The sequence below is a fragment of the Peromyscus leucopus genome, chromosome 10 (assembly GCF_004664715.2).
Source record: "Peromyscus leucopus breed LL Stock chromosome 10, UCI_PerLeu_2.1, whole genome shotgun sequence".
NCBI lineage: Eukaryota > Metazoa > Chordata > Mammalia > Rodentia > Cricetidae > Peromyscus > Peromyscus leucopus.
Window position 1 is genome coordinate 42223296 of NC_051071.1, and position 27580 is coordinate 42250875.

The 27580-nt window shown below is 39.1% G+C and overlaps 1 protein-coding gene across 1 annotated transcript in view; it reads left to right on the top strand.

Annotated features, from left to right (window-relative positions):
* Stim2 (stromal interaction molecule 2) overlaps nt 1–27580 on the top strand; it is a 126137-nt gene that overhangs the window by 77358 nt on the left and 21199 nt on the right.

The following is a 27580-nucleotide window of genomic DNA, read 5'->3' on the forward strand; positions in this document are numbered from 1 at the left end:
CAAGAAACATCCTGTGCATGCTGTTTTTCCTGTATATAAACTTCTTCAATGAAGTTTAATTCATAAGTTAGGCACATTAAGAGATTAACAGCAATTATAAATAACAAAGTAAAGTGATTATAACAATGTATTATAAATAAAAGTTCTGTGATGTGGTCCTTTTTTGCTGTTACAGTGCAGGTAGCATATACAGTGTGGATACTCTGGACACAGGAATAATTCACGTTCCTGCCAGAAAAGCACAATATTTTGTTATACTACTTAGAACACTCATTTAACACTTAATGGGTTGTTTCACAGATCACTCTAATGCAGTGGTCTGCACCCAAACCCATGCTTCAGTCACTGTTACCCACTTTCCCTCTTCTCTTGGTCATCGCCTTCATTTCCTGCTCCATCCAAACTAGCCATTTCCTGTTTTCCAGTGTGCAGATACAGATGTCTTTTCAGCTAGCTCCCTTATCTCCTTCTTTAAAGTCCTTATTAAGACTATTTTCCCATTGTGGCCTACTTCCTTTTCTTCTCTTTGGTTTTCCAACATGTGTGATCCTTCATATCATGTTGTTCGCCTGCACTTACTGTGTTCTAAAGTGTTGTAGAGTGACTTCTTCATGACACCTGTTCCTTACCCACGAGGTAAGGCTTAGAGAGAAGAGTCTATTGTGTTTATTAGGAAATCTCCACATGAGGGAGGGCTCTGTCCTCAAAAGTCTTCTTGTTCCCCATCTAATGACTTTGCTTTGAGTAGATCTTTCATGATCTGTGAGAATGTTTCTGATTTGTTTCTTTGTAGTTTAAGACCTTTCCCAGGTAAATAGCCCCTTAATCTTTTTCTCTTAAGCTTTCACTTCTGTCTTATCTCATTCTATATTGCGACAGAGCGATGGTTCGATGTAAGTCCAAATCGCTTGCCCGACTCTTCTAATGCAAGTTTCTCTCTCTTTCTCTCTTTCTTTCTTTCTTTCTTTCTTTCTTTCTTTCTTTCTTTCTTTCTCTTCTCTCTCTCTCTCTCTCTCTCTCTCTCTCTAAAATACCATGTTTATTTTTTAAATAGAAATTGAGAGTATCACAAAAATACAAACAACATGAAAGGTAGTATAAAGAAAATCCCTTTGTGCACCGATTCAGGAGGCGTTTTAAACCTGGCACAAGACCATGAAGTCAGCAGGCTATGCTGGGGCACTTAGGTGACGACAGCACAAGATACATTGCGACTTCATATAGCTGCATATATTTGTATATCTACGTCTCAGAAGTGGAGGGTGGTACTTTAAAAGAACTCAGACAGAGCCCCTAAGAGTCAGGATCGAGAGCTTCCAGGGTACTTTTTTTTTTTTAATCAAAAAAATTTTTTTTCTTTATTAAGAAATTTTCTACTCATTTCACATACCATCCACAGATCCCCCCTCCTCACTCCTCCCACCTCCCAGCCCTCTTTCCCAAGCCACCCCGCATCCCCATATCCCCCAAAATTTGAGGTCTCCCATGGGGGGTCAGCAGAGCCCAGCACACTGAGCCTTGGGAGATCAAGCCCCTTCCCACTGCACCAAGGCGGACGCAAGTTTCTTTTCTGAGAGCTTGACCTCCCATCTCACTTGCTTGGGGTAAAGGCCTAAGAGAGTGGTTGCCAAGTTCCTGCTAGCCCAGCTGCCCAGAAGGAAGGAGAAAGGAGTTGTGTGTGGAGGATTCAGGCAATATAACTTCAGCAGAAAGTTTGCAGAGATGGGGATGAGTCTCTCAACTCAGTTATTAAACCGTGCGGGGGAGCTGGGCTTTGCTACACCCAAAGAGTTCCCTTTGATCTGTTTTTTTTCTTTCTTAAGACTTCTGTTAGAAAGCAACCTGTTCATTTGAAAACTACTGAAAGTAGATTCTAGAATGAATGTAAAAACATAGTAAATTGAATATTGATGAGATGAATGTGTTAAACTTGTGTCTGTGACGATATACACACACATTCATTCTCAGCCTGTCAGTGTTTAGGTATCTAGTGGCTAGAGCAGGGGCCCTTTTCAGCATGATACTCAACAAATGTGGGAGTAATGGCTAAAAGTACCATGCCTGTTGAAAACACCATGTTCCACATCCATTTCAAATATTTATGTCATGTTGTAGCACATGAATTCCTGAAAAACTCTTGCTTTGCAAAATTATGAACTTAAAATGACAGTTAATGGAAAAGAAAAGCAGGTGAAATAGACGACTCAAAATCTAGGTCGCTATGTATCCTGATTCCGCACAGTACTGGAACTCATAAAAGAAACGTAAAATTACTAACCACTAACTGCCACACTGGGTATAGGAATGTACATTAGAAATAATCAGTGACTGCAGTTTGGTGAAAGGCACTGCCATGTTAAGTTGGGTTGAGGTTGCCTAAAATGAAAGAGAGGCAAGTGACGCAGGTGAGAGCTGCAAGGCATGCATGGCGGGAGGTGGCCGTGGCCAAGTGAGCCACGAGGAAGGGCAAGAGTCACAGCTTGGTGTGTTGGTGGGGGATGGATAGAGTTTGTACATTTTGCTGCTACATGATATGAAGTGTTAACTTGTTTGAAAGTACCGCATGACATAATATATTGACAGTTTTCTAATTACCAGTCATACGTAAGATAATTCACATTACATGGGTTATTATATATTTTGTGCCAAGCAGGCATACCACTGGATCCTGGGGATTAAAGTTAAGTTAGACATGGGTCCAGGCTGTACCAAGCAAATTACTGAGTAGAAGAGAGAAAGAAAGTAAGTGATTACAGTATAAGGTGATACATACACAGTACAGTTAAGGCTAGAGAATGGAGCTGGTTCATAGAAGGGAGCGATTAGCTCATTAGTAGGATTATTTACAGAAGGTAGTATTTGGAATAGACTGTGAAGATTGACTAGTAGGTCTTAGAAAGGAAGGCAGGTTATGTGAGAAGGGTAGTTGTGAGTGAGTAGGATCAAGATATTCTGTACACACATGAAATTGTCAAAGAATAAAAAGACAAAACTAAACTAAAAATAAAAGGAAAACTATAAAGTATACAACGAATGCTTCCTTCTTTAATAATACTTGAATACTTTCTAAAATTGAAAGTAAAGGTGGCATGCTACTCAAAGTGTATGGACTTCCAAGTGATGTAATTTAAGAGATGGCTCACAGGGCTGGAGAGATGGCTCAGTGGTTAAGAGCACTGGCTACTCTTCCAGAGGACACAGGTTTGATTCCCAGTGCCCACATGGCAGCTCACAACCATCTGTAATTTGTAGCTAGAGTTTTCCTGCCTTGCCCACAGTCAGGACAAATCTTTGTCACCCGCCAGTCCCACAGCCGCTCAGACCCAACCAAGTAAACACAGAGACTTATATTGCTTACAAACTGTATGACCATGGCAAGCTTCTTGCTAACTTCTTATAGCTTAAATTAATCCATTTCCACAAATCTATACCTTGCCACATGGCTCGTGGCTTACCGGCGTCTTCATATGCTGCTTGTCATGGCAGGGGCTGGCAGTGTCTCTCCCTGCCTTCTTGTTCCCTCAACTCTCCTCTCTGTTAGTCCCGCCTGTACTTCCTGCCTGGCCACTGGCCAATCAGTGTTTTATTTATTGACCAATCAGAGCATTTGACACACAGACCATCCCACATCAGTAATTCCGGTTCTAGGGGATCTAATACCTTTTTCTGGTCTCTAAAGATACCCCAGACACACATGTAATGCACAGACATACATGCAGGCTGAACACCTATACATATAAAATAAAATTTAAAAATAATAAAAAGTGGCTCAATTATAGAATGTGAATCTTCTATAATGTAAATGGATTGTTTTCTGACACCCTAGATGGTCTCTTAGCAAGTGTTGTTCCTGTAGTACTTCTATAGACTAAAACTTTAAGCTATGCTTAAAGGGTTATAATAGGTCGAGTAGATATGTAAAATTTAGAGAAGTTTAGCTTAAGCAACTTAAATTATCCTTAATTCAGAAAGTGGAGAGATTTAGGTATTTAATAATTATTATTTTCTAGTGTAAATGAACTTAAACAGAAAAAAATGATCTTGGGTAGTTTCTTTCTGTTTATGACAGCAATTTTTTTGTAAACATTACATAAAAGTAAAAAATTCCTGGCCATGGGTCTTGAATTCTTAAAAGTAAGACACATCATAAATTGTTACCCTGTATAGACCCTTTTTATGCTGAGGTTTTTCTTCTGAGTGTGTTAGTGTGGGTGGATTTCTAAATATTGTTAAAAGCTACTGGCCTTTTCTAGTTGTTCACTGTTGATTTTTACATAGAGACTGAATTGGACTGAATACATATTGTTTGGCATTATTGTCAGAGCTACTCAAAACAGAAAACTTGGAAATCCAGTAGTATTTTTGTGGTATCCAGTGATAGAATACTTTGTCTATTTACAGTATGCATGGCAGTCACTAGTAAGATCCAAGGAAGTGTCAAGCCATTTCTTCAAGGAGTGTTAACAGCATTTTTCATATACACAGATGAAAAGCTAGATAGTGATATAAGAATGCTTGGTAAATATTACCTAAACAGTGGTGTTAGAGGACTTTAGTAATATGGAGAGATTTATTCTAGGGCATGAGTTAATATTTGGATGACATACATTTTCTTAGAAAGTCAGGGATGTTCAGGTTAGCACATTTAACATGAGTAAACGAGCCTTTTAAAATGGCACATTTAAGTGTTGGATTATTTGAATAAGCACAATTTATAAGCCAGACATGTAATTTCTTTTACTGTTTGTGATAGGTCACTGAATATTTATTTCTGTGTCTCAGTTCTGTGGTGTGGATGAATACTGTCAACTGTCTAGAAAGTTGTTCATAATCAGAGGTAAAGTGCTCAGAGCAGTGCGGAGTCCCAAGCAAATGCTCAATGACTATTTGTTGCTATGATTATTTCTGTGAGGCAAATGTTACCATGCTAAGTTAAGCAATGTTGGAGTGCCATGTTAAGATTCTGCTCTTATACCAGTGCCGGTGAACCCAAAAGTTGTTTTCTGAAGGAAACTGTTAGTTTGTATGGTTTTCTCAGCAGCAAAGATAAAGGTATTCTTGGAGGATGGCATTGCAGTTATGAGTAGCAGTTTACTGTATGTGTAGGATGTAGCAGTTCATGTAGACTTTTGTCATCACCTCTAAATATTAGACATTGTTGAAGCTTCCAAGAAAGCCTTGTAATAGACAGGAATTTGTAGAAAGACTTATTCACCATATACAGGCAAGAAGATTGTTACCATTGTATGTATAAAATGTGGATTTGAGTGGGAAGAGTGGATATCATGGATTCTACAAACATTTTACAGGAGGACTTGGAAACTTTGCTCCTCTGTTTAGAGGTATTCAGAGGGTTTTGTTTGTGTGGTTTTTGTTTGTCTGTTTGCTTGCTTGTTTCTTATGACTGAACACATTGACTTTAAGGTTTTTAGATTGAATATACTGGCTTTGAGGGTGTCCATTAAATTGCTCACACAGTATGAGTATTTTGTAAGTGCTTACTAGGAGCAAGACATTGTCCCAGGCTAAGATACTCCGATGAAGAATGCTTTGTTCATGACCTGTTAGTGGAAAGACCCACTAACAGGTACTTAAGGGATGTTCTACAATCGGCTGTTGAGAGCATATAAAAGGAACTGTGGGATAGATAGGAAAAGGCCTGCCAGCAGAGGTTAAGTAAGGTGAGTAGGGTTGTATTCTGTGACATTTACCTTGTCATCCTTAACTGGGAATTTGTGCTGGATGAATAGTTCTAAGGATTTTAGGAATTAATACAGCATATTTAAAGAAAGACAGTGCTTAGTAAGCTGTCTAGCTAATACTGCTTAGCAGATCAGGTTTTAGTATTTTTGATCCTGTGTGTAGTGCTGTTAGTTTCAGAAGCTGTTGTCTGCTTCACTATAAGTCTGAGTTTTCATGTGCGCCAAAAGCACCTTAGACAAGGAAGGCCTGTTCCCTGAGATGGAGTCTAATTTCAGGATTAACAGTGCCATCATTTATTTGTATTGCTAACAAAAGGTTTTTAGTATTCTCAGAGCTGTGTCTGTGTAAAGGAAGGTAACACAAAGATGTTGCTGGTTCACTCTGTCAATCAACATTTAGAGGGATCAATATGGGTTTTGCTAAAAAAGTAGTACATCTGTTTCATACCATGTCTTCATACCAGGTGAACACTTGAGTGTGCTAGCTGTGATGAGCCAGAACTCAGAGGGCTGGGTAAGAGGATCACAGCTTCCAGGTTTGACTGTGACTTGAGAGTCTGTGGTTGATATATTGTGCACCCCAATAAACTTATCTGGGGTTCAGAACAGAACAGCCACTATATTAAACATAGAGGTTAGGCAGTGGTAGCACATGCCTTTAATCCTGGCATTCTGGAGACAGAGATCAGGATCTCTGAGTTCAAGGCCACACTGGAAACAGCCAAGAATGGTGACACACATCTTCAATCCTAGCACTTGAGATCTCATGTCTTGCTTGGGAAAGACACACGCCTTTAATCCCAGGAAGTGATGGCAGGAAGCAGAAAGGTATATAAGGCATATGAGGACCAGGAACTAGAGGCTTTTTAAGCTTTTAGGTTTTTGAGTAGCAGTTCAGCTGAGATCCTTTCGGATGAGGACTCAGAGGCTTCCAGTTTGAGGAAACAAGATCAGCTGAGAAATTGGCAAGGTGAGGTTGGATGTGGTTTGTTCTGTTTCCCTGATTTTTCAGCTTTCACTCCAATATCTGGCTCTGGGTTTGTTTTTATTAATAAGACTTAAGATTTGTGTTATAAGAGTCTAGCTTGAAAACAAAACAAAACCAACAAAACCAAATAACACAAAACTCTGTAACTCATGTGAAGTATATCCTTTATTCTTTTGTAATCATATTTTTCTTTTTATTATTAAGTCCTGAATTCAGAGCACTCTTTTTTTTTTTTTTTTTTTTTGGTTTTTCGAGACAGGGTTTCTCTGTGTAGCTTTACGTTTGCGCCTTTCCTGGAACTTGCTTTGTAGACCAGGCTGGCCTCCAACTCCCAGAGATCCGCCTGCCTCTGCCTCTCGAGTGCACTCTTAATAAGTTTCTGATATTTATTTATTTAGGCAAGGTGTTATTATGTAGCTCAGGCTGGCCTTGATTTTCAGTTCCCCTGCCTTACTGGGATTGAAGGTATGTGCCACCATGCCCAGCTTTGATCAGTCTTGATCACCATCCTGTGTTAGCATTAGTGCTTGTGCTTCTTCATTCTAAGACTTTCTGCCTGGCCTGATTTGATTTCATTATTTTTCTTATTTCCTATTTCTCTTGACATACTTTCTTTTATTTCATGGCATTGGTGTTTGGGAGACTTGGGGTTGCTGCATATGCTGACTTGCCAGGACTAAACACTTTCTCAACTTGTAGAATATATATAACTTTCATACAGTTGTAGTCTTCTAATTGCTCTGGAACCCCCCTCAGAAGATACAGAGACCAACTGCCTGTCACATCTCTGTCTGTACTCTGGAAAGGTGACCATTTTTATCTATTGAAATAATTGAAGTAAATGTGTTTTGAGGCTCATTTTTCTCATACAAGTTTTCTACTATAAATTCATTGCATGAAGACTTATGCAGTGAAGAAGCACTATTTTCAGAATGTTTGTGACTTGTCCTTTCTCTAGTTCTGTATGTTTGAGTGAGTCCACATTTTTCTGCATTCATAAATGCGAGGGATACTCAGGCTTGGAGTACAGTAAGAGAACTGTTGGCAGAAGGTAACAATGAGGATTATCCATTTCACTGTTGGTGGTGGGTTACCTAGGAAACAACAGTTTTCTGAGCAGCGTATTTTTGTTTGCTTTCTGTTCACCATTTCCCCAGCAGTTGGGAATCAGTTGCATATGGATATGTGCTGAATTTTGCCTTATCACTCCTTGGTTTGGGAAGGGGATGGGTAGGAGGGACTGTGAGTATATATATATATATATATATATATATATTTTGCTTTATTTTTCAAAACAGGGTTTCTTTGTGTAGCCCTGGCTGTCCTGGAACTGGCTCTATAAACCAGGGTGGCCTTGAACTCACAGAGATCTTCTTGCTTCTGCCTCCCAAGTGCTAGGATTAAAGATGTGTGCCACCATTCCTGGCTAGGGCTGTGAATGTAGTTCTGATATTCAGATACATGTTTTTGACAGAAATTCACTCAGTTAAATTCTGCTTTACATGGAATAAATATTATTTTAAATAAGACAATAAAAAGCAATGGTGTTCTCTCCAAAGATTGTCTACTTAAGAAAGCATTTTTTAAAGTAAGTGTTATACTTGAGTCCTCCATTCAACTGATTGTTAACATTTTTAAATCAACTATAATAAACATAATGGTATTAGTCAAGGTTTTCAATTTGTATGTGATCACATTGACTCATTTCTGAAATTTTTTACATTTCTATTATGAAATGCATATTGCATTTATAAAGACATAGTTAGAAGAAATGCTAGATAAAAATGGGATAAGTTACATAGCACTTTTACAAATACACACGCATGCGCACGCGCGCACACATACACACACACACACACACACACACACACACATGTCGTCTAGCTTTTTCATTTGGTTCCATGTCTTAATGGTCAAGTTTTTTTTTTTTTTTTTTAAACTGACCAAACGGTCCTTAAGTAAGCATTTCTTTCTCTTTGCTTCATTATGACTTCTACAGTATTGAAAATAATGGACCATTAGATACTTTAGATTTTAAGTGTCTTCTTTAGTAGATATTTACTGCAATTATTTGTTTGAGATTAAGAATCTAGATTAGTCTGACAAAATGAAGAATTGTCAACACCTCATTGAAACAAGTTCAGTTTTTACTTCCATCATCAACTCTTTTTGTTATTATGCAGTAAGTTAAAAAAAGAGCATGAAACAGATGTTATCTCACTGCTTTTAAGTGCTCAACACAATAGACTTAACACTTAACAGAAATGTGTAGTAGTTAAAAGTCAGAAATTGAGGAAGTAAGTCTGCTGACATAAATCAGCAATCCCAGCACACAAAAGGCTAAAGAGGGAGGATCACAAGTTCAAGGCCTGTCTGGGCCACAGAATTAGTCCAGTTTACCAAGACACTCTCTCAAAACGAAAAGTAGAAAGAGGCTGGATATATAGCTCAGTGGTAAAGCACCTGACATCATGTGGAATGCCCTCTGTAATGTAGCACAGATCCTAATTGGTCTTAATAATAAAAACCCAGAGCCAGACATCAGGGTAAATACTAAAAGATCAGAGACAAAGGAGCAAGCTACAGTCACCTTTTACCTTTCCAACTCCTCAGCCTGAAAGGGGTGAGCTCCTCTCTCCTCCTGCCTTATATTCCTCACTCAGCCCAGTCATATCATTTCCTGTTTCCGCCTCCCAGTGCTGGGATTAAAGGCATATGCCTCCCAAATCCTGGGATCAAAGACATGAGATCCCAAGTATTGGGTTTAAAGGTGTGTGCCATTACTGCTTAGCTTCTATGGTTAAGTAGTGGCTAGCTCTACACTCTGATCTCCAAGCAAGCTTTATTCGTTAGAGCACAAACAGAATATTACCACACTATAGTCTCTAGAACCATTACGTGTATGTGGTGGTGGGGCTTTAGGGGTGGTGGTGACATGGGAATTGGCAGTTCATTGAAAGAAAGGGAAAGAGAGACAGCCTTAGGGAATACTGGCAGGCATACAAGGTCTGACTAATGAAATGAGTAGTGGCCTTCAGAGGGACACAAGGCAAATCAAAAAGGGATGGTGGGCTTAGCCCTTAAAGGATAAGGCTTACAACCCAAAGGGACAGAAAGAATGGTGCCATCCATATTTAGAGAGAGGAATGTTTTCGGGAAGAGGGTAGATGGCTGTATACATTGGCAGGATAGTCTATCATGCTGCAAAGTTCTTGTTAAGAGTCCTAATGAAAACTCTGCCCCTTTGTTCTTAATAATAAGCATGACAATACGCCAGCATGGGTTTTGTGTTTATTATGTAAGTCTATGACTAATTATGTTTTTTGCTTACTTGTATGTAGCTATCATTAAGAATCCTATGTATATTTTACACATGTTCTTAGCTTCCTTTTGATTTCCTGGCTCAGTGATACCATTCATCTTTTATTAATACTGCATGCATCTTTGTAAAAAAAATTATTTTCTCCTTCTGCACAGCTCTCTCCCTATAGTGGGAGATATAAAAAGACCAAAAAAAAAAAAATGGTTTGTATTATAGTTGGAGGTAAAGAAATATGGTATAAAAATTCCAAACCAAAAACTTAGAATTGGTAAGGAGCAAATCATTAACTTTGAAGAAACTGATTGAGGCATTGATATAGTGAATGGACACACATATGTATGCATGCAGACTCACAAAAGATTCAAGTGATATATGAATAGATAAATCATGAGCTATTATTCAGTGAATTATTTATTCAAGCTTTAAAAGAAAGAAAATTCTGATAATATACCCAATATAGATGATTCATGATGATACATTGCCAAGTAAAATAAATACATCTAACAATACAAATACTATATAATTTTGCAGATGTGCAATACTTACAAAGTAGTCAAAAATCACAATGATAGAATTGGTAGAAGTGAGAGTAGGGAATTACTATAGTTGATACATACTAATTTCAGTTTCACAGGATAAAAAGAATTCTGAAAATAGATTTTAGTGACAGAAGCACAGTAAAATGTACTTAACTTCACTTGGTTATACTTGTAAAAAAAGTGAAGATAGTCAATCCTATTATATGTATTTTACCATAATAAAAAACATCAAAGAGAGTGAGATAAGTAGGAACAGTGATTAATACCCTATTTAAGAGGTAGTTAATATGAAAGGAAATTGAACGGAGCTGCAAATGGCTAGTATGATTAAGCAAAGGGTTTTTCTGGGGAACAAGTAGATAAGATTGTACTTAAAAGAAAAAAGGGAAGCAATTGACAATTACAAGCACAAAAGATTTCATCACAGCTAGTACTTTTTGAAAAGCCATTTATCAGAGGTGGTCTTCCTATATCTTCACATTTAACAACAGCATCTGTTTCCTTCAGGAATAATTGTATTCATGAGTTGATAAGATTTTTAGTTTGGGCTGGGTAGAGGCAGTGCATGCCTTTGGTCCTAGCACTTGGAGGCAGAAGCAGGTGTGAGTTAAGGCAAGCCTGATTTACAGATTGAGTTCTAGGACAGCCAAGGCTACACACAGAAACCCTGTCTCAAAAAGCCAAAAAAAAAAAAAAAAAAAAAAAAAAAAAAAAAAAAAAACTAAAAACAAACAAACAAACAAAAAATTGATAAAAAATGAGTGTAAGCTCAGACAAGCAAGGAACTTCCTGGAGATCTAGTTCTCCATTGGAGTGGTAGTGACTCCAGGCTGTTCACCATTTTCAAATCCTTCTTCAAATTCATTGCTCATGGGAGATTAGAACAACAACCCTTGTTAAGTAATGACTGTAACTTTTTGTAAGACATTGGAGATAGTAGAGGATGGAGAAGGGCGGCCCAAGAGATTCTTTACCCTATAAATTAGCTTATGCATTTGTTTAGTTTCTCAATTATATATTGTAAGCATATAAAATGCTAACATCATTCTTTACATGTTTTGGCCAATACCAAATATTTTGTGGCAGAATTTAATGATAGTGCTATTCTAGCCCTCCCACAGTGAATAATAATAGGTTTCTGTGTATTGTACTAGCTGCATTCCACTGATCCAGAGCCTGTGGCCTTAGCAAAGGTAAGCATATCCCACATTGCAGTGTGAGATAATTGAAGATTCGTCTGCTTTGGTAGTTGTTTAAATTTCTCTAGTCTGTTTTTAATGGGCTTGCTTAATTGCATGCATTTGACTATGGCATTAGACTGCATTCTCTTTTAGATAATGTATTGAAAGCTTTGAAGTAGGGTAGGTTAAGTTAGTCTATTTTAAGGCTAGGTCTAGATTCTTTGAATAATTTTTAGAAATGCTCCCAAATGTAATCTTTCTAGCTTCTAATAAAAAAATAATACTGATTGAGCTTTCTGAATGATGCAGTGAGGTGGAGGACTAAGGGCTATGAAACAGGAATTTTTGAGAGAGAACACCGAGAAGTATCTAAAGAGAAAGAAAATCAGGAGAGGGTGAGAATCTGGAAACCTCTGAAAGAACATGCTTTAAGAATGAGTACGAACTCCAGAGAGGAGTTCAAGCCACAGGACAACAGGGTTCATGGTTGGACTGACATGGAGGTTATTAGTGCTCTGTATAGACAGAGCTTCATGCTGGTGGTCAAATGAAAGTGAATAGGGTGGATTAAACATGAAGCGAGGACAGTAAATATTGTTGACTTCCTTAGGGAGGCATAGAGAATGGGGTTCTGATTCCAGAAGGCAGACACGAGGTGAAGAAAATTGTGGGGCTTGAGAGATGGCCTAGCTGGGTATCTCACAACCACCGGTAACTGCAGCCCTAAGGGATCCAACATCCTCTTCTAGACTATGTAATCCACACGCACATGCTCAGACTCACACACATAACCATGAATAAAAATCTTTTTAAAATGTTACGATGAGAGGGTTTCCAGTGTTTTTATATATTAATAGGATGATCCAGTTCAGTCGTAATTGATATGGAGGAAGACTGAACTATCTAATTGAAAAATAGCCCTTACAGAGTTGGACAGTGCAGGTATATAATTAGACTTCCCATGCCGGTCTTATAAGTTGGGATTTTATTGGCTGCTTTCTAGAGGCTAGTTCTATGGATTTTGGTCTCTGTTGGCTTGCCTTTTCGAGGATGATGACCAAAGGGAAGTAGGCATCTTTCTTGCTTGTGCTAGTTAGAAAAATTCTAGGAAGTCAAATCCAAACTGATGACTGTTATCTCCATGATGAGGTCTTCTAGTTACTTCTTCCTACTTCATTCCCTCAGATGATCAGAAGGCAGAGAAACGGAGTACCTAGCAGCATCCAGCCCTACAGCCAAATTTGCAAGAGCAGCTAGACTGAGAAGGGCAGACAGAGGACTGCCCCAGAGGCTGCTTGAGTGTGGGTGTAGGGTGGGTCTGGTACCATGGATTACATGATGTAACAGTAAACACACTAGTAAATAATGTAGTATTTTGTTAAATCTCAATTGTTTTGAAATGGGCTAATGCAGTTCCAGAAATTATAAACAAACAAATGAACACACATACAAAAAAAAAAAACAAAAACCCTACCTACCTATTACAATACAGTTTTCTTAGGTATTGCCTGGTACTTTGTACTGTGACAGGACAAAACTGACTGAGTTTACCCGAGTTCACTGGGCACATTTAAATAATGAAAAACTTACTTTTGAGAGAGAGGGTTTTACTGTGTAGCTGGCTGGCCCTCTGATAGCCTCCTGCATCAGCCCTGGAATTACAGGCATGGCCACTTTCCCCAGTATCACTGCAGAAGGAAAAGGGTAAATTGGGGATGGTATAAAACTCAGGGACACTGTGTACACTGAATTAGTTTGGAAATCTTGACAGAGAGATGTCTTCCAAATATTTGTACATTAGAAGGATAGATGTTTCTTTTCATAATACCTAAACATTCATAGAATACCAGTTTTTATTTATTATACTTCATTCATTACGAAGATGCCAAAACTATTATGGTTTCAAATCATGAACATGAAGGACATTTTAATAGTGTTGTCTTCATTTATATGAGAATTGGATCTGGGTTACTGTTGAATTTTCCCAGTGAGGCTCCTCCAGGATGGACATTTAGCACCGTAGTCATCAGTATACCTGAAATTTACAAAGCCATCAAAAACTTGTCTAGTTCTAGGATAGTATTGTTGAAATATCCAAAAGTAACATCCTTCTACTGTCACATCTAGGAGAAGCAGTACTTTTCTGTCCCATGCTACTATAAAATAATAGTTGACATAGTTTTTATTAGCTCTCTTCACATTCAGTATGATCTAGTGGAGGATCTTGTTAGCATCTTTTCATAAACCAATTTGACACCATTGTGAACAGTCTTTTTCTGTATATTAATGGGAAGCAAGGATCAGCATTCTCTGAAAAATGGTATTGTGTAGTACTTACACTAGTAGCTTTTGTTTAGGCTAAAGGCATGAAAAATAGGCCTTTGTCTAGAGTTTAAAAATTTATTTTACAAGTAAGTCTTTTAGGTAGGACTTAGAGGTCAATTTTAGTTTGTTGACAGTTTCTTTGCAACAAGTAATTCCTAGGTAATAAAGTGTTTTGCTTGCATGGCTTGTTGACTACAAGAAGGAATATTATATAATTAAATAGAGCTTTGAGTTATATTTCATTAGATCATATTAATTCATCTCCAACACATTCAGCAAAGAGAGCAGATTACTTTCTTCTTCATTGGCACAGCTGGAGGCCTGCAGAGAAGAGAGAGAGAGAGAGAGAGAGAGAGAGAGAGAGAGAGAGAGAGAGAGAAAATAAAATTCCTAGAGCTAGTCACAAGAAGACTAAGAAATACAGTGTAGATTTGGGAATCAGTAAGCAGCCAATTAGAACAGTGAAAATAATATGAAACAGGCACAAAGAGATTGTTTTCAGCTCCAACCCATAAAGTTGAAAGTAAATACGAGATGTTTTAGTAATTTAACCACATGTAATCACTATGTTCCTAAAAAGACTTTTTAAATTACAGATTATTCCTCACTGCAAAGTCATGAACCAGCCTTTCTTTAAACTGTTGAAATTATCTGAGCTGCTTTTATAGTGATTTTTTTATATAAATACCATAAACCTATAGTACAGGATTTCTAGTATTAGGTATTTTCATCTTACATCTTCTCAACTTATTTCTAAATGAATTCTGACTTACTATAGGTTTTGAGACCTTTCACCATTTCATTACTAATTGCAGACTCTCCCCCTTTCCTAAATAGACAAGATCAATATCCCAAAGTGAGTGAGAGCCTTGGCTTTACTTCCTATATTCAGATCTCCATATAACGCTCTCTCAATTTGTAACTTAGGGTGAGTAACTTAATCACTGGGTTCCCTTTGTACCCATTTGTAAAATGCAGCTAGTAGCAATCGCTCACTTAGCTGTGCTGAGGGTTAGTGAGAACAGTACTTGGGAGCTAATTAGGGCTCTGTATTTGTTATTCTTGTTGTCAGTGTTAAAGATTACCATTATGGCTGGGTGTGGTGGCATATGGCTTTAATCCCAGAAGCTTCAGAAGCTAGGGCAGGCAGATCTCTCTGCATTGTAGGCCAGCCTGGTCTACATAAGGAGTTCCAGAACAGCTAAACAAACAAAAACAAAAAACAATTAGCTTACTGGCTTCAAGAAAATCACAAGATAAAAAAATTAAGAGTTTTTTTAAATTTACATAAGAAAACTTTTGTTTTTAAATTTCAATTTCATAATTGAGGTAAGTCAAATTTAGAGAAGTTACCAGAACCAGAAAAAAAGAATTCCCATTTACTGTTTGTCCAGATAACACCACTGCTTCAATTTTGATATTTGTCCTAATAATGACTTACAGCTACAAAGTACACGATTATGCACAATAACCAGTGTGTGTCTGCAATCTTCAGACTGGAAGAGTTCCTTTGTATCTTATACCCTTCTCACTTTGGCTAGTCATCTGAAAAAATGCCATCTTGTAGCATTTTTTTGTTCCTAAATTAGAATTTATTTGTCACGTTTACATGCTCAGGTTATGCATTTTGGATGGATTGTCATGTCAGTGATTTTTTTCATTACATCCTCTTTTGTGGCACATGCGCCAGCTTTGCTTCAATGCCAGTGGTTTCACCTTGGTCACTACTGTAGATAGTGTCTACTGTACTTTTGTACGTGGACTTCCATCTCTCTTCCATGAGATTTTCCTTCTTGTTTGATACAGGCTTTCATGTAGTCCAGACCTGTGTCAAACTGGCTATGTAGCTCTGGTGTGTATAGCCACACTCAGTTTTATTTTATTTTATTTTTAAAGATTTATTTAGTATGTATACAGTGTTCTGCCTGCATGGCAGAAGAGGGCGCCAGATCCCATTACAGATGGTTGTGAGCCACCATGTGGTTGCTGGGAATTGAACTCAGGACCTCTGGAAGAACAGCCAGTGCTCTTAACCGCTGAGCCATCTCTCCAGCCCCCCACACTCAGTTTTATACAGTGCTGGGCATTGAACTCAGGGCTGTGTGCATGCTACCTAAGGATTCTGCCTGCTAAGCTATGCCTCCAGCCCCTGTTACGATACTTTTTCTGAGGCTGTAACTTGAAAACTGTGTAAAAGTATCATATTCCTCATAGCATTTTCACCCACTTCTTTTAGTGTCCTTTAGATTTTTTTTCTTGGATTAACTGTTATATTGATAATTGCCAAATGGCAGTTTTTCCGATTCCATCATTCTTCTGTTTATTAGTTGGCATCCTACTGCAAGAGATTTAAACAGTGCATTATTAACATCTTGTCATGTGAGGATGCTGGATGATAATAGACATGTCTTGGAAATAGCACCTGGGAAAAGATCAACCACAGCATCTCACTGACTCTTAGAAGACTCATCTTCTGCATGTATTTGCTCATACTGCCATACTCTTCTTTTTTATTCTGTGGGTTTTCATTTTGTCAGTCTTATTTTGATGCTCAGATGCCCAGTGTTGGCAAGTGGTCTTCTATGCTGGCTTTAGTAAACCTTAAGTGACCCCTCCATTCTTGAACTCTTCCTTTTTTGACCTGAGAAGGTATTATAGATGCATCATATTATTTCTCAGTGCCAGTTTAGAGACACTGATAGCTTTAGTTGATGTGGTATTTAGAAGTTGAGATTTTAGCAAGAATGTTGCTACTAGAATTTTATTCTTAGATTTCTCAATGGTCAAACTTAAACATTACAGCTTGTACATATTTCTTTATTTAAAAACCACGAGTTCACACTGATAATTTATATTTCTAATTTCAGCCCAACACTATTGAGTTGATTTTAACTGAACTTTTCGCTATTTGCCTCTTCCTCACTGATAATAAGTAGATAGGCTGTTATCCCCAGCATGTCTGCTTACTCATTCCCTGTTTATAGTTCCTTTGCTGACCCCATCAGACTGCTGCTGCTGCCTCACTCCAGACCCTGCCTTGTGTGGGCTTCTGCCATCGTAGGGCTGCTATCCCATTGCCACATCACAGAGGTGCTGGTCAGCAGTAACTTTCTTTTCAAGCAATAGAAAGATTATTGAGATTTGGAGAAAACTTGGAGGAAGCCTTAGAGGGCACTGTTCAGCATCTTTGGGTAAGTGAGTCTGTCAGTGTGGATTTACTTTGACTGAAGCACTATTCATAGTTTGCATGTCTTATGTAACTAACTCTTGAGCTGCTGACAAAGGTCCTCTGTGAATGAGCCTCTTTAGTAGCTTAATATTTAAACCATTGTGCCACTACTCAGAATTGAGGGAATTTTTCCTAAGAGTTGTTTTTGCCACAAAAACATTAAACCATGACTATATATACTAAACAAAACCTAACTTAGAAAACATTCCATACCAAGTAAAAATATTTTCGAACTACTAGATTTTAAAATGCTAAATGTACTAGAAAAAGTCTTATGTAGTTGGAGATCAGACAGAAGTTTTGTGAGTAAAACTTACTTGAGAATATTTCTGTCATTGGGATTGGTGGGGTTTTCAATTTTTAAGGAAAACAAAATTATTATTATTATTTTTTCAGGTTTTGAATGTCAAATGTAATACTGAGCAGTGAAAGTTCTATTTCTACTCCTTTAGTTTACTGGCCTTTAAAAGAAGGATTTAATTGGGCTTTTTTTCTTCTCCCTTTTTTTGAGTGGGGGGTGTTTGACTTCCTCAAAAATAAATGTATTTTATTATATTATGTTCTATGATAGTCTTGTTAATTCTTGGATTCCAGTATTTTATTTGTCCAGCACCTAATATTAATTACTGTGTACCTGATAAATATTTGCTATGGGAACAAATACCAAGTTGACTGTATACATATTTTTTTTTAAACAGACTTAATTCACTTTATTTTTCTTGTATAAAACCCTTATGTGGTGGCCACAACTGGAGCCTGAGTCCTTAGAACAGAGACTCTAGTATAGGTTTTCACAAGATGGTCAGTGAATTCTTGATGAGGACACTTGGTAAACACAGGCTCTTTCCAGAGATTAGGGGCTAAGTAGCTGTAGGTCTTAGAGATGGCGTCAAAGGTGGCAAAGTTGCTCAGGGTGGTATTGTAGCCCCTGGCTGATGTGTGGTAGTCATCAGTACTGGCCATCAGCAGCAGCTTCTTGGGCACAATAGCAGAGATGATGCCAGTCTCTCTGGTGGCAGGGATGAGATGCACTAACATAGAATCACAGCAGCCTATCATCTTCCACAGAACAGTGTGGGGCTGACCAGTCTTGTTCCCCAGTAGCCTCTCCCTCGGGGATGATGGAAAGCTTGGCCCTTTGGATGGCAGTGGCTACCTTCTTGGAACACTTAACATCAAGACCAGCATGCCCATTACAATCTACATGTCTTAGGGTTTCTATACCTGTAAAGGAACACCATAACCATGGCAACTCTTATAAAGGAAAAACATTTGATTGGGGCTGGCTTACAGTTCAAGGGTTAGTCCATTATCATCTTGGCCGGAAGCATGGAGGCATTTAGGCAGACATGGTGCTGGAGAGGTAGCTGAGAGTTCTACATCTAGATCTGCAGGTAGCAGGAAGAGAGAGTGACTCAGGGCCTGGCTTTGAAACCTCAAAGCCTACCTTTAGTGACATACTTCCTCCAACAAGGTCACACCTACTCCAGCAGGGCCACACCTCCTAATGAGAGTCATTTTCACTCACATCACCATACCCTAATAGTGACAAAAGCCTTGACCTTGGTCTTTTGAGGATACTCCCAGGGAAAAGTCAATAATCTTGTATACTTTACTGGGCAGAGAGAGCAGGTATCTCTTCTCTAGGGACTAGATCTTCATGTAACCAGGTTGCCCAGCTTGGTGATAGGGGATCTACTCATTGTCTTTGGCCTTACCTCTAAGAGTCAAATCTGAGGAAGCCTCCTAATCCTGGGCCTCCAGGTCCTCTGGGCCCTCTAGTTACACCAGCATCGTCTGCTATTGTGTTTTCACAAAGAAGCCTTTTTTTTTTTTTTTTTTTAAGATTCAAAGAAAAAAGAAGGAAAGCAACAGAAAATGAAAGCAAACATTTCTAAAGCTATTATTACTTAAAAACATAATTTTTTGCTTAATATGCTTTTTAGAAAATAGCGTGTTCATTACTTCATGACAGAAAACCACATTTTAGAAGAAATTTGTAGCTTTATCTAGAAATACCTCTAAAACAAATCAGTCAAGGTTGACTTCTTCCTGTTTGTCTTGTTTGTTTAATGGAGTCATTTGTCTTTCATTCATGTACCTACAACTCCTCATTTATTAAGTACTTCACAATTGTTGACATGTTGAGAATATCCAGGTAAAGGAAACAATGCCCATCTTTATAGAGATTATTTCATTTGATATGAAATAGCCTTAAAAAAAATAGAAAGCCATATCTTGTCAATGCCTATGGAGTCCAGAAGAGGGCAGCAGAGTCCCATAAGTGGAGTGACTGGCAGTTGTTAGTCATGTGATACAGGTGCAGGGAACTGAACTCTGAGTAACCACTGGTAATGTACATAGTCTAAATAATTGTAAGATATCCGTTTATAGTAAGAAAAGGTTACAAAGCCCTGTATAGCTGGAATTGCTGTTGGGAACAGAATATCCCGATAGTTTTTAAATTTTAAATATCCAGAAATTTGCTAACGGTCATTTTGTGTTCTAAAAAGTTCTACACATTTCTTACATGATGCAAGGCAAGGAATACATGATTAAAAGTATTAGCACAACCACTAATATCTGAACTTCCCAAGTACAGGGCATGGCTTTAGGTGTCCAAATATAGCATGATGCAGGGATTTAATCCATGTCAGAGACATGTCCTGCTGATTGATGTGCAGCTAAGAATTCACATTCTGGCCCCGTTCTAAAGAGAAACCTTGTCTGGGCAGCTGGCTGTTAGGAGTGTCGCTCACAAGTGACTACTGTACATAGTCCATGAAGCCAACTGATGAAAGGTGGACTAGGCCTGGAGCTTCTTCCACCCTTCGGAAGATGTTGCTTCTCTCACGTTTAGCTTATGTTTAATTAAAATGTCATTATCAGAGCCCCACCTTTTTACATTTTAGGGTAATTAAAGTTTTCTGTGAGAAGTTATGTCTGTCAGTGCAAACAGAACTTTTTTTTTAAAGTTTTTTTTTTAAATTTATTTTATTTTACGTATCAACCCCAGTTTCGCCTCTCTCCTCTGCTCCTGTTCCCTCCCCCCACTTCCTTTGTACCCAACATCCCCATTCACTCCTCCTCCGTCTCCATTCAGATGGGGTAAGGTCTCCCTTGGAAATCTACAGGCATGGCATATCAAGCTCTTCCCCCCTGCATCAAGGCTGAACAAGGCATCCCACCATAGGAAATAGGCTCCAAAGAGCCGGCTCATGCTTCAGGGACAGGTCCTAGTCCCACCGCTGGTGCCCCCACAAAAGACCAAGCTACACAACTGCCACCCAGATGCAAAGGACCTAGGTCGGTCTCATGCTGGCTCCCTAGCTGTCCATCCAGAGTCTGTGAGCTAGCACAAGCTCAGGTCAGCTATCTGGGTTTTCCCCTCATGATCTTGGGGGCCCTTTGCTCATAAAATCCCTCCACCCTTTCTTCAGCTGGACTCCAGGAGCTCTGCCCAGTGCTTGGCGGTGGATCTCTGCATCTGCTTCCATCAGGTACTGGATGAATTCTCTATGATGACAATTAGGGTAGTTACCCATCTGATTACAGGGGAAGGCCAGTTCAGGCACTCTTGCAATATTGTTTGAAGTCTTAGCTGGGGTCGTCCTTGTGGTTTCCTGGGAGTTTCACTGGACCAGATTTCTCCCTAACCCCATAATGGCTCTCTGTAAAGAAAACTTTTGAGGCTTTCTAACTTGAAAGTCTCCATTTGAAATTGAATTGCGATAACTTCTGTATAAGTACATCCTTTTAGAATATTGTTGTAAACATGCTAATGTTTCATTTTTCAAGCCATCATGTCTTTGGACTTTTATAGAAATGTCAAAACACAGAGCACAGAACATTTTATGCTAGGCAACATTAAATATTATTTCTTTTGTGATTTCTCTTCCCTGGTGCCCTTACGAACCTTTTGGTATTTTATAAGGTTGTTTTCATGATATAATTGAAAAAGTGTATTTAGCTTCACAGCACTTATCCATTGTTCTATATAATGTCAGCAGAAGTGGATCTGTCTGAAATAACTCTTCTGCCAGTTACTTCTTAACCCTGAGAGCACAAATCATGTGTAACTGTAAGGTTATGCTGCAGCAGCAGCTAAGAGTTAGGGAAAATTAAATGCAGAATTATGCATCTGTTCTGGTCAAGCTCTGCTTCAGCCAACCCCGAACTTGGCTGTACTTTGAGATTTTTCTCAAAATGAAGAAGGGTTTAGGGAGGAGGAAGAATATGATACTCAGTAGTTTGAGCTTTAAAACCTATAGTAAATTTGGTTCCATATACACTATCTATTTGGAGTATGAATTTGGGAATTGTTTAAACTCTCTGATCTACAGCTTCCTGATCTATAAACCAAAGTTATAATACTACGTCTGGATATAATATCTATATAATTTTGATATATATACTATAATATTACTTCATAGTTTAATGAGTTTCATGAATTAAGCCATGAGAATCTTTTAGCACAGTCAACTATCAACATATCTTTACACATAGAAATGCTTTATGATTAGAGGGCATTTTTTATTAGTATTTGGGTGATTTTATGAACATCTTTAAGATTTGGAGAACCAGCATTAACTAAAATTTTAATTTAAAATTTATATTCAGTAAACTTTTTTTTAGGTATGTAATTTATGGAAGTGTGGCTAAGGGTACTGACTGCATTGGCTTTATAAGATTGCCTTTTATGGATGAAAGGAACAAGTAATTTGCATAGTTTATTCTTTTAAACTTTTGATTTCACACCATACTGATTTGTATATCAAGTGTACTTAAGCCGGGGAATGGGCCAAAAGCACAAAACCCTTTTCTTATGCTCCTTTCAACTGACAATTATAAATTGGTGTCTCTATTATGTTCGAGGTCTCAGGGATCTTTTCTAGAACCAAGGATTCCCCCAGGCTGCTTTGAGATGAAATAGTCTGAGGGTAGTAGTGTTTACTTTTATTATAACTCCTGGGTCACAAGTAGACAATTCAAATGAAAACCGGTTCCTTTAAAGGAAGAATGTTACACACTCATTGAACTTAAATGGTAATTTTATGTTGGAGTATAATATTATCTCGTGTAGTATGGAAGCTCACAACATAGTACGGCACGTGATATTAGCAGGGAGTTAGCAAAATAAGACAGCTCATATGCTGTACATTCTGTAGAAGCAGGAAGTACCATAGGAATTCAGGGGCAGAGGTCTCTGCCAGCTAGAGCATTTCGTCTAGTTCTAACCTAGCTGTAAGCCTGGTTGTGTCCCTGTGCATCATTCATGTCTTTCTTAGAGGGCTATTTCAGTCGGGGCTATAGTGGCCTCTGTTGATGAATGTATCCACCCCCTTCCTATCTCTTAATTCTTATTTCTTGAACCCGACTGCTTTCAAAGAGCTCTTGCTTCATAGGCCTAGTTTTCATCTTTTTCATGTGCTGTTCCAAAATAGCTCCATTATGGTAGGACTGGCAAGTGGAGAGTAGGAGGGGACAGAAGCACACAGTTTTTTATTTCATTTTTTCAAACTGAGGAACTACAGAAATTGTTCTATTAGCAAAAAAGTCTCGTTTTTAATTTCCAGATGTCTGCCCTTCGACATCTTATATCAGAGCTCCATCTTTCCTGAAGTTCTGCTTCTGTTCACCAGCCGTTTTCCTAACACTCTTGCTCTTCAGAGCCCTCACCAAGTGTGCTGTTGTAGGCCTTTAATCCCAGCACTCAGGAGGCAGAGGCATACCCTGTGAGTCTGGTCTACATAGCAAGTTCCAGGACAGAAACACTGTTCTCCTCCGTGCCCCCCCCCCCCCCCCCAAAAAAAAAAAAAAAAACAAAATGGAAAAGAAAAAGTCAAGAAAGTCTACTGGCTCTTTGACATATTCTTTTCAGGTTGTTAGAGTGTTTCTTCTCATGTACAGGCATGGCTTCTATTATGAAAAATTCACATAACTCTCCTGAGCTTTCATATCACTGCCTGCCGTAATATACTTCAGTAGCCCCATGCATACCTGACATTCTGTGGACATCCACAAGTCCACTGAGACAACTACTTGTAGTAGATTCCTGGTTGATCACATTCTGCACTTGTTTACTATTAGCATTAAGTTTCTAAGAAAAAGTATCTCAAGTGTTAATTGTGCCAGGCTTTTTCTTTTAGGTCACCAACCAGCTCTCGAGTCAGGACACAGAGACTTTTTAGTTTTGAATGCTTGGCCTAACTTAGGCATGTTTCTGGTGAGCGCTTTTAAGTTAGCTTGTTTCTCTCTACCTTTTGCCTCGGGGCTTATTAGCTTTCTTTCTTCTGTATATCTTACTTTCAGTGCTTCTCTGCGTCTGGCTGGCGTCTGGCTGGCGTCTGGCCCCAGGCATTTCTCTCGTCCTCTCCTCCTTCTCTTGTTCTTCTTTTTGAGCCTAGGTTTCTCTTCCTGTTGATTCTCTCTGCCTCCTAGCCCCACCTATCCTTTCTCTGTCTAGCTGTTGGCCATTCAGCTCTTTATTAGGCCAATCAGGTGCCTTAGGCAGGCAAGGTGGAACAATGCAGCACATCTTTCCATCATTAAACAAATGCAGCAGAAACAAAAGTAGCATAGCTTTACACAGCTAAAGTAATATTCTGAGGCCTAAACAAATGTAACACTTCTTTACATAGTTAAAATAGTAGTCTACAACAGTTGTGACCATATGTGTGATCATTTGGCCAGGTGTCTCTATAGAATTTAGAGATAACAGTTACATTTCACTATAGTTATAGGTTCAAATGAAAATGGATGTGTAGGTGCATATTAAAACAAAAATCCCTTAATTAAAGGAATGCCATTTTAATAAAAGAACACATTCCTGGGCTGACAAGTTGGCTCAGCAGGTAAAGGGAATTGCTGCCAAGTCTGAGTTTGATTCCTGAAACCCATCGGTAGGAGATAACTGACTCTTGAAAATTGTTCTTTACCTCCACACCTAAAACACACACATGCACACTTACTTGCACATGTGTACACACACACAGTAATTAATGCAAACCACTTTTGTTGTTGTTGTTTTTAAAGAGTAAGTTCCTGTTGTCTTCGACTCCTCATCCAGGGAGCAGGTTGGTTGAGGACAGTTCCATGTGTGTGGTTAGCTCATGGCTGATCGTGTACAGACGATGAAAGACCAAAAAGGAGGGTAGTTGTAGTGTTGAAATGGGCGACGGGCAGAATGTCTGGAGTCAAGAGTAAGGACAAGGCAGGCAAAGGGAAGAAAGGAAAGCTGTTCCGAGTGGAAGAGTGGCAGGGACACAGGGACACAGGGACACAGGGACACAGGGACACAGGGACACAGGGACACAGGGACACAGGGACACAGCACATTAAAAAGCTGCCGATCGTGAGGGGCCTAGGGGAAGCTGCAGCACAGTGGTCAGCAGTTCTCCAAACAGCTTGGTCTGCAACCTCCTGTGGCCATTTACAGGTTCGTTATACCTAATTAAGAGTTTTAGTTACCTTGAGAAAAGTGTAGGCTCAGCATGGGAGTAAAGTGCTCACTTCAGAGTTGCTGCAGTGTCCGTGTGAAATGCCACTCATAAATTTGGTGTGTAGTAAATAGTTAATGTTAGCAACAGTTTTTATTGGTGTCCTTTTTTAGAATTCGTTTTCCCTGTTGCCATTCTGTAATGAGGTGTTCTCCGTTGACTGTTTAGTTTGCTGTGCTTCAGACAGCGGCCCTCTCTTCTTATAATGGAGTCGTAAAGACAGGATTTTAAAGATGGCTTAGCCCTGTCATTAGTCTGCTCATTTAAAACCGAAGCCGCGTTAAAGAGTCCACAGTGATGGTACTGTGATTGGCTGAACTGTGCAGCTGACAGAAGTCTCTTCCCATCCCACAGTTCTCTTGCTTAGTGTTGGAACTAGTTGTAAAAACCACCGAGACAATCAACCTATAGCACTTGCCACAATTTTGAACAAAAATACTTTGTTAGCAATTCCTAACTAAATTGCTAAGTACTTTTTAAAAAAATGTGTGTCCTTCCCTGCCTGCCCTCTGGTGTAGGTGCGGCTCAGCTGTGCAGCATGAAGAAGCTCAGTTACAGGTGGGAGGAAGGGAAAGGTAGCCTCAGATAGCTCAGTTACAGGTGGGCAGAAGGGATGGGGTGGCTTCAGATAGCTCAGTTACAGGTGGGCAGAAGGGATGGGGTAGCCTCAGATAGCTCAGTTACAGGTGGGCAGAAGGGATGGGATAGCCTTAGATAGCTCAGTTACAGGTGGGCAGAAGGGATGGGATAGCCTTAGATAGCTCAGTTGCAGGTGGGCAGAAGGGATGGGGTAGCCTCAGATAGCTCTTTGACATTGAGGATTTCTTATGCAAACAAGCCTTTGTTAATTTCCTCATTGAAACATGAATAGATTTTTATAGTACTTACCCTTTAAATCTGATCTACTTCATTTTTATGTAGCACCCAACAAATAATTAGTGCATGAATGTTTAGCATAGAGTGGTCAGCAAGGAACTTACTCATCCTTTAGTGGGATAAGCAGATATTGAAAGAATTCCCTTTCTTATAGATAATTAATTAATTAAATTCTGTGGGGGAAAAGAAGTTCAGAATGATTTACAAAGAGTTGAAATTTTAGCTAAGAAAGGAAGGCTAACCAAATACAGGAGATGATAAGATAAAATGGGTAAGAATGAGTTGTCCTGAGGACTGAAAGACAGGCAGTCTTAGGAGCAGAGGATGCTAATACAAAACCCAAGTCCTGGTCTTGAGAAGAAAAGAAAAGGTATTTGCAAGGCATCTTAAGGAACCCAGATAGCAAGTGGGAAGTGAGTTTTCTCCCTCGAGTAACTCTGTCTTGTGTTAGGTTGTGTTGTACATTCATAAGGAAACATCTGTATTACAAGCAAAGCTACTTTAGAACCACCACAACTGTCTACCGAGGTGAAGTAGTGTTAGGACTGGGCAGTTTCATCCCCTTTTTATTTGATTTTCTTCCTTTGAATCTGTCCTCCTTGGAACTGGGGCAGTATTTGATGTGCTGGATCGCTTAGATCGAATCATCTGCTATTGAAAATGAAAAGCCAGGGAGAATCCTCTCCTGTTTCCCTGGCTTAGAGTTTGTGTGGGTGTGTGCAGTGCAGCTGTGCTCTGGGTTCTTGGCAGTCAGATGGGGCAGTTCTCATGCAGTCATCCCAGAAGGAAGAAGCCTTCGTGTAAAAAGCCTACTTTGACTGGATTAGATTCAGCGGGAGGCGTCCGGGCTCCTGGCTGGTAGCCTCGTTTGTTAGGCTCCATGGATCCAGCAGCCTCAGGCCCATATACAGGCATTATGACAGTGCTATCAGAAAGAGAACATGAGAAACAGCTTTGTCTCAGTATAAAATTGCCACTTAGCAATACAGTTTTAAAATAAAGTTTTTATTCGTTATGATTTGTTCAAGCTTTTCTCTTTAAAGATCACATATTGAAAAAGGCAGACTGTGAAAACATTGCATGCAAATGTGAATTCAGAATTTTCTATGCTTTGTTAGGATGCTCTTTTCCTAGATCCGTGTGTGCAGCAATGGATTCACAGCACTGCGTTCAGTGCTTCCTTGTCATCTGCAGTGCTGTCCGCCCTCTTGTGCAGTCTAGAAACAGTTTGCCCAAACCCTCACATTACATGTGGAAACTACGCAACTCCTTTTTTCAGACCCACTCACAGCCTTCCCTTGAAGAAACTCATCGTAGCCTATTGAATTCTTTGAGCAGACGAAGCACCGGGCTTGATGCTTAGGGTTCTCTCCTCTTTATAGCTTCGCTGTTAGTTGTTACTTTCAAAGTAGTGCAGAGCAAGGTTCTGAGCTGAGTTTGCCTGTGTTCAAATCCAGTCTTTCCTAATAGGGTTTCCCTCTAACTTCTGCCTATTTCTCAAAAACAAACAAAGAAACAAACAAACAAAAAACAAACAAAAAAAACAACCCACCCAAACCCAGAAGGATTATCCATTCTTGAAGACTTGAATGTTAGCATTCCTCTCTGGTTGGGGTGTTTTTATCTCAGACCTTCAGAATTCTGAATTTTTCTCTCAGATTTTCAGAATTCTTTGGGTTTTTATTTTAGGTTTTAGTTGATATAGTCAATTAAGAGGGCTTATTTTCCTATCTTCTCTGTGTGAGAATTTCCCCTTCCCCATTTTCCTTAATGGCTCACATGATTTAAACCTTTCCCCTGTCTTTCCTTTATTTCTAAGTTGCCCCACCTGAATGCTTGCCCGAGGCACTTAGCTTCCACAGAGAGAGACATTTCCCTCATCTTGTTCACTGCCTTACTTGTGATGCTTAGGCTGGACC